We start from the raw sequence: 8,267 nt of genomic DNA, 5'->3' as shown, positions 1-8,267 counted from the left end.
CATAGAAAGGAAAAGTGGCAAGTTTAAAGGGATGAACAAGGCTGCAAGATCATATTTGATGCAAGCAAATCGATCTAATCTTGAGGCCAACCAGTCCACAATGCATGATGAGCCTATCCTCCCATCCCACATTGCCAATCTATCCATCCCTTCCATGCGACAACTAGCCACTAGAAATGGTAGCTACATGCTTGTCCAAAATCATGGACAACACACTCCACAATGTACTTGTGTGAAAATGTCAGATCTAGAGCATGGTAGGAGCTATGGAGGTTGGAAGGTGAAGATTAAATTCATGTTGACATGGACAATGAGTAGACAACTGTTACACAAGTGAATTAGGTTCCAATATGGAAGCTTAGACTTATAAAGACAATCTTGTGTTTTGGAGTGACAATGACAATGACACTAACTGAAAGAAGAAAGCATCATGATATTGTATTCATCATTGTAAAAGTGATAGTCAAATACAATGCTTTATAGAAGTTGGGTTGTTCCACTCTCCTCACTATTCATATGGGATTCAGGACAACTCTTCCTGGAGCATACATCATTAGATATTTCTCAACATCCCCCCTCAAATGATGAGTCCCTACACTTGTTGGCTTTTGCCCCCCCTACATGGTGACATGGCCTCGGAGACTAGCTCATATGTTGCCTAGTCAAGTTAAAGCTTGAAACTTTATATCTTTGGCAAGGGTTTTTACAAAGAAAATCCACTAAGGGAAAAATATAGATCCACTACAAGAAAAACATATGAAAGATACAATGAAAAATTCTTTAGAACAATTTGTTAGAGTTGTTGATGGTAGTGGAAGCATCTTCTTCTTCTTCATTCATGAATTGGTTCTGGTAGTGATCATTATGTATTTGCCAATCTTGCCACAATAATGACACATAATCCGATCCTTATTGTTGTTGATGCTGAGTCCTCAACCACGGTCTTTTGCTCCATAAGTGCCCTTGGTGTATAAGAGACTATTTTTGGTGGTGTATTCCTTTACATCTTTGTTTTTAACTTTGCTTTCTCCATCAAGTAGTGAGTGCTCAATATATTTAAGTGAGAGACTTGGAACATTACTTAGGGTGGACACAAGATTCTCATATGGGTCCTTATTTACACTTGCAAGAAGCAGTATGGCTATTGCTTCATCTTCCTCAATATTCTTCTTAAGAGTTTCAAGTTGGGTTCTTAGGCTCTTAAACTTGTTAATGTGTATGGTCATGGAAGTAATATCTTTTATATCTAGTTTATAAAATTGCATGAGTAGTTTTACCTTTGAAATCTTTGCTTGGGTACCAAAGATCCTGTCAAGTTTCTCCCAAGCAGTTCTACCATCTTTGATGCAAGAGATATGACGTAGCACATCATCACTTAGTCCTGAGGCAATGATGCCTAGTGCCTTGTTATTCATCTTCTTCCATTCTTTGGTTTTTGTTGGAGCTACTACAAGGATCCCACTTTCTGAATCTTCTTTCTCGCCATGTGCATCACCTTCATCATCTTCAAAGAGATCCCAGAGGTCTTTCTTCATGAGGTGGTACATGGTCTTTTCCTTCTAGGCATGGAAGCCTTCTCCATTGAAGCTTGAGATTGCCCACTTGGGGGTCGTCAACATCATGGTCTATATGCGTGGGCACAGGTTGTACAAACAAGTGCAGGTGATGTAGATTGGGTAGCGACTAACAAAAAATGTAATGCTAGATGTTGGTGTTTGATGTGCCATAAAGAAGCTTTGGGAGTCAAGAAACACTTTCCCAGAAGGAAGCATTGGAAGATATGGCCTATAGAGAGAGATCTAGCTACTCAAAGTAGGATAGATATTGTTCTAGCTATGGCTGCCACAAGGTCAAGTGAAGATGGAAGTGAGAAATGGAACCATGAACTGGATTTGAGCTGACCTGAGGTTGAGAGAGACTGAGAGAGCAGAGAGGGGAGTTATGCCATGCTCAATCGAGCTCTGATACCATGTGAAATGTAAGATCTAGAGCATGATAGGAACTATGGATGTTGGAAGGTGAAGACTAAATTCATGTTGACATAGACAATGAGTAGACAATTGTTACACAAGTGAATTAGGTTCCAAGATGAAAGCTTGGACTCATAAAGACAATCTTGTGTTTTGGATTGACAATGACAATGACACTAATTAAAAGAAGAAAGCATCATGATATTGTATTCATCATTGTGAAAGTGATAGTCAAGTACAATGCTTTATAGAAGTTGGGTTGTTCCACTCTCCTCATTGTGCATATGGGATTCAAAACAACTCTTCATGGAGCATACATCATTTGTCATTTCTCAACATTATAGACACCGTGGCATGCATGGCACTCATGGGAAGCATGCACATAGTACTTTTGGGTAGCAAGGAGATAATGTTTAGTTTGGGTAGCATGGGATGTATGGGCAGTATGCCCCACATGGTAATCATGGGCACCAAGGCCCTTATGGACAATTTGGCCAGCATGGCTGTCATGGACAATATATGCATAGGCAGCATGGACCACATGGAATGTATGGGCAACCAAGCATTAATGAGCTACATGAAAAAATCATTTTTACCAAGTTTAATGGACAATCCCCATCCCTGGCTAACTTGGAAGAGCGAATCTCTAAACTAGAAGCTTATTTTCACGTCTACCCATGCATTCATGAGGCAAATATCCTTATCGCCTCTCTTCATTTAGAGGGCTTTGCCAATACATGGTGGCATTATATACTGGAAAAATCAATAATGTTGTGATTGGGATGACTTTAAGAGGCATATGGTGCAGGTATTTGTGTCCTCGATAGAGAAGGAACGGTTGGCAAGAAGCTGGTAGCAAAATTGATTTATGTACTCTCATGATATAGGAGTATACAAATTAGTTTATGAACTTGAAAATGTATTTAGAAGCTGTTAATGATGATGATGTAAAGTTACATAAGTATATTTATGAGTGGAAATCAAGCCTTTTGGTAGTGTAATGTCTTAAAATCCATCTAGCTTGTTTGAAGCCATAGAGTCGTTTGAAAGATATAGCTAGAAGTACCACAAGAGCGACAATTTATAGCTTGGTTTTGGATAGCAAAGAACCCCCATAAGGTAGGACCAATATGGTGGGATTTATTGTAGTAATAGCATGCCTAGTGGCTGCCCCAAAATACCTACTTTTCCCACTTTTAATGCTAATAGAAAACAAGGCAGTTTTGAGACATTAGCTATCCCAAAGGGAGACACTAAGTGTGCTGAAAATAGACCATGCAGCAATGCATCAGTCCTCCAAGTGGTTAGAAATTCATCCTACTAGAAGTGGTTAAGGAAAGAAAAGCTAAGGGTTTATGTTTCAAATGCAAGGAAAAATATACAACTAATCATGCTTTTCAATGCTCTTATAGGACAACCACTGTGAACCATGTCAAGTTTCATAGCATGTATGTCTTGGAAGATTATGAACATGAGGATGAGGACTCGAATGCTACATCTCCTATGCTCCATGATGAAAATACTCATTATGAGGAGAACGTTGACCACGAGTAGTTCTTTGATTCCCCAAGAAGGATTCCCCTTTGAACCCAAATGTTGTTTTCCTCATGATATGGATGGGACTAATCATATGATACCCGCACATGTCACTACTTCCATTTTCTCCATAATTATGGATGCATGGATAGGCTCTAGAAACCCAAGTACACTATGATTACAAGGAAACATAAATGGGAAGCATGTATTTTTTCTTATTGATAGTGGTAGCACACATAGCTTTATAAATAAATCATACCTTGACCATTTGAAAAGCTTTTCCACAAAATTACAATAGCCCCTTAAGGTGCATGTGGCTAATGACAATGAGAAAATCAACATTCACATATGCTCTAAGGGTACCACTCATCTTGGTTGCAAATTATGAGGCAATTGTGTACCTGATTGCACTTGATATGGGACTCATTGATGTTGTCTTGGGTTGCGACTAGCTGAAACTGTTAGGCAAAATTGCCATGCATTTCTCTCGGTTGCACATGGAATTTGTAATGCATGGACAACTTATACACTTAGAGGGGATCAAGGATAATGCAGATTTTTAGCTAATTATAGCAAAGCAACTGAAATAGGAGTTTAAGAGATGCTCACAAATCTTTGTCTTATATTTAAACAAGGATGTTTCAAATCAATCCACTAATTTAACCAAGGATACAACCTTGAGAGATCTTTGGGTGAATATAGGGACCTCTTTCAGCCACCTATAGCTCTCCCACCAAAAAGGCAAGTGGATCATCCTATTGACTTAGAACCCCACTCGAAACTAGTCAATAAGCCACCTCATAGCCTCTCTAGGTGCGAGTACAAGGAAGTTGCCAAGTAAGTTAAAGAGCTCATTGAGATGGGTTTTATCAAACCTAGCTCTTCCCCCTATGTATCTCCTATCTTGTTGGTCCAAAAGAAGGATGGCTCCTTCAGGATATGTATCGATTACTATGACCTTAACAAGATTATAGTCAAGAATAGGTACTCCATACCTAGAATTGACAACTTACTAAATGAACTCAAGGGTGCCCACTACTTCACTAAGATAGACTTGAGGTCTAGTTATCATCAAATATGCAAGAGGGCAATTGATGAAATCAAAACAATATTTAGAACTAATTGAGGGTTGCGTCACTTTCTTGTCATGCCATTTGGGCTAACAAATGTCCTTATCACCTTTGAGAGTCTTATAAACAAGATCTTCATCCTTTCCTTTTTCAGTTTGTGCTTGTCTTTTTCGATGATATACTCATCTATAGCAAGACATTGAGAAAGCACTTATAGCATGCATAGTAGGTATTTGATGTATTATAGGACCATAGATTATTTGCTAAGGAAAGCAAATGTATTTTCATGTAGACTAAGGTTGAGTATTTGGACCATATTGTGAGTAAAAAGGGAATCCAAGCTAACCCCAAGAAGATGCAGTGTCTTCAGGATTAGCCCACACCCTCTAGTACTATCTCTTTACATGGATTTCTTAGTGTCTCCTACTTTTATCAAAGATCTATTCACCATTATGCTATAATTATAGCACCATTAAGGGATAAGATAAAAAAAAGAGGCTTGTTTGGGATGTTGTGGTGGCTAATCATAGCTTCCAATAGTAGCTAAAAGAATTACTTACTTCAGTTATAGCCTTTGAGAACCGAAAATTGGATGAAAAAGAGAGGCAACTACATGTTTATGATCAAGAGATGTTGGTAGTCATTCATGCTATTAAAAAGTGGCACCACTATCTATATGGCAATAAATTTAAGATTAAAAGTGACCATCGGGTGCAAATACTTCTTGACACATCCTAATTTGACTCCTAAGCAAAGCAGTGGGTGACAACGTTGCAAAACTATGATTTTGAGATCACTCATACCCTAGAAAGGACAATGTGGTGGCTATTGAATCTCCTATATATGAGTATGCAAAGTCTTATCGATCTCACATAAATTCATAGTGATTGGATATAGGAACTTTGAGAGGGCTACTTGCTCCATGCTAAATTCAGCACTATCTTTCAAAAATTATAGTAAGGCATTATGGATGAGCACTCCCCATATCAGCTCCAAAATGGTCTCATTTGGACACATAGCCAGATTGTAATTCCCCACACCTCCTCTTTCACACAGTGGACCCTACAAGAGATGCATTATTTGCCAAACAACTGGTCACCTATGGGTATTTAAAACCTATGATCGCATCTCAAAGAGATTTTATTGGAGAGGCCTATTGAAAGATGTTAAGGCCTTTGTGTCTTGATGTATGCCTTGTTAGTAGAATAAGGACAACAACCTTAAGTTGAGTGGATTATTGTAGCCATTGCACATGCATAATGGCAAGTGGAACCACATTATGATGTATTGTATCATCGGTCTGCCCACAACTAAGAAGGGTTGGAGCAACATTTATGTCGTAGTTGATAGGCTTACTAAAGTAGCCCATTTTATCCCCACTGAAAGCAGCCCTCCCACAAACAGAAACAACCACAAAATTGAGGACAAAGCACACAAAATCTATGTGTATGGCTCTGCCATTAATCTCAAAACCGAAAAAAACCATAAATCTCACTCTTAACAATGAAAAAATTCGTCATTGTCATCATCTTCATCCATAGCTTCAACCATTATGCACAAAAGAAATAGCAAAAGGGAAAATAGGAGTTTCTACATAAAAGAGAAAAGAAAAAGATTGGCACCTTACAAAAGGAGAATGTGTGAATCTTGGAATAAAGGAGAGAAAGAGGCACATAATTAGCCATGCACTCCACCCCACCTTTTCTCTAAAAGACACACAATCCTTTATATTTTTTATTATTTCTTTGATTTTTTTGATACACTTGTATTCATAAGGCTTTAGCCTTTACATTTTAATTCTTTCTAGCCTTTTTCAAATGCATGCACATATGCTTTTGTGTACACCATTTATTAATGATGGATGTGGATGTGGCCTCCTCATGTCTCTATCTCTTTTTGGTGATTTTGCAATAACTTACTATTATTCTCTTGGCAAAAAATGAAAATATGATGCATGCTTGGATCCTTTTGTGCCTTGTTTTTATGCTTATTTGGGTGTCATCACCCAACAAGTCACAATTTACAACATCTCAAGTGGTTGGTTAGTTTATGGAGCATGTATTCATTCAAGTTGCATGGATTACCACATGTCATAGTGCATGATCAGGACACCAAATTTATAAGCCATTTTTGGCAGAAAATGTTCAGCTCCATGGGCATGAAATTGGCTCCATCTACATCCTATCATCCCTAGATTGATGGTCAAATAGAGTGGGTCAACAAGTGGCTTGAAACCTACTTGAGATATTTTTTTCATGATGTCCAACATATATGGGATCCATGGTTGCACTTGGCTGAGTTTGCTAACAATAACTCCACTCATTCTAGCATTGGAGTGTTCCCCTTTGAGGCCTTATATGACTATTGGGTTCCCCTCCCTATATAGTCATCCTTAGTGAAAAGCTTAACCCACATCGAAAAGAGGAACTAGATTTCATGCAGGCCTTGCTTTAGCAATGCAAAGTGAACCTTAAAAAGGCCCAAGATCACATGACGCTCTATGCTAATGAAAGGAAGTGCTCTCTTGAGTTTCAAGAAGGTGCCATCCAAGATTGCAAGGCCACTGGTAGAGTAACTTAGTGCCATGCCTAAGGAAGTTTAGGATATTCACAGCCAATAGATACCCTCCTATAAGTGGGGATCCATCCTTACTTTGGCCTCAGACCTAGCTATGAATATAAGGGAAGGTAGCTACGAATGAATACGATAGAAGTTATGCTTAGCCTTGAAATAGTGAAGAAGGATTTAGGGTTTGCCAACACATAGGAAAAGAGACCGAAGAGGGATATTTTATGGCATGCTAAAGATGTTGAAGACAAAGGTGCACACCAATGATGGGATCAATCTAGTAGACATCCCTGTCTCTGCCATCCCATTGAAATAAAAAATGGTGCATGCCCTATTCTCTAGTCATTTATACAACACTCTCATGGCTCGGATCCTAGTGCCGGTGCTTGAAAGTATTACAAAAGGGGCCTAGATGAAATAAATTTGAATGTCTATGTTTGCAAAATGATTGAATAGTAAGTCAAGGCATTGGCATCAAGCCAAAGACTTGCAAGAGAAGAGTCACTAGCCATCATGACCAAATTGGATTAAAAAAAGCCCACATCGAAAGCATCCACGATAGGGTTTGGAGGGGTGCTTCCGGCCATTATCTAAGAAGCCGTTGGAGAGATGGAAAGTGAAGAAGAAGTAGAGAAGACTCTGGAGAGATATCCTATTCAAGAGCAGCACCTCTCCTCGGTTGCAAAAAGCCCATCAATGTCTCCAAATGTGAGAAAGGTGGGAGACGAAGAAGTGAGAAAGCCACAGAAAGAGAAGGCAAAACAAGCTGCAAGAAAGAAAGAATCTCAACTCCAAGCATAATAGCAATAGAAGGGCTCAAGAGAGAGGACTATTAGTAAGCAAGGTGGGGAGGGTTCAGTCCCATCAAGCTACGGGGAGCAGGGGAAAATCATGCTGAAAATCCTAGCCAAGAAGAAGGAAACCACAATAGGAGAGGAAAAAGCCCTAGAGCTGTGTAGAGGAAATCCATGGAGCTAGAGGAGGAACAAAAGAAAAAGTAGGGAGAAGAGGAGGAACGCATATGAAAGGAAAGTGAAGAGTCTTAAAGGATGGAGGAAAAATGAAGGAAGAAGCAACAAGAGGAGGAGGAAAGACTAAGAAGAGAAGAGGACAAGCAAATTGC

Source organism: Lygodium microphyllum, chromosome 4, assembly GCF_053477565.2.
Source record: "Lygodium microphyllum isolate KBCC chromosome 4, Lygodium_microphyllum_v1.1.10, whole genome shotgun sequence".
NCBI classification, from domain to species: domain Eukaryota; kingdom Viridiplantae; phylum Streptophyta; class Polypodiopsida; order Schizaeales; family Lygodiaceae; genus Lygodium; species Lygodium microphyllum.
The sequence above is the reverse complement of the archived record's forward strand: the minus strand, read 5'-3'. Positions refer to the sequence as shown.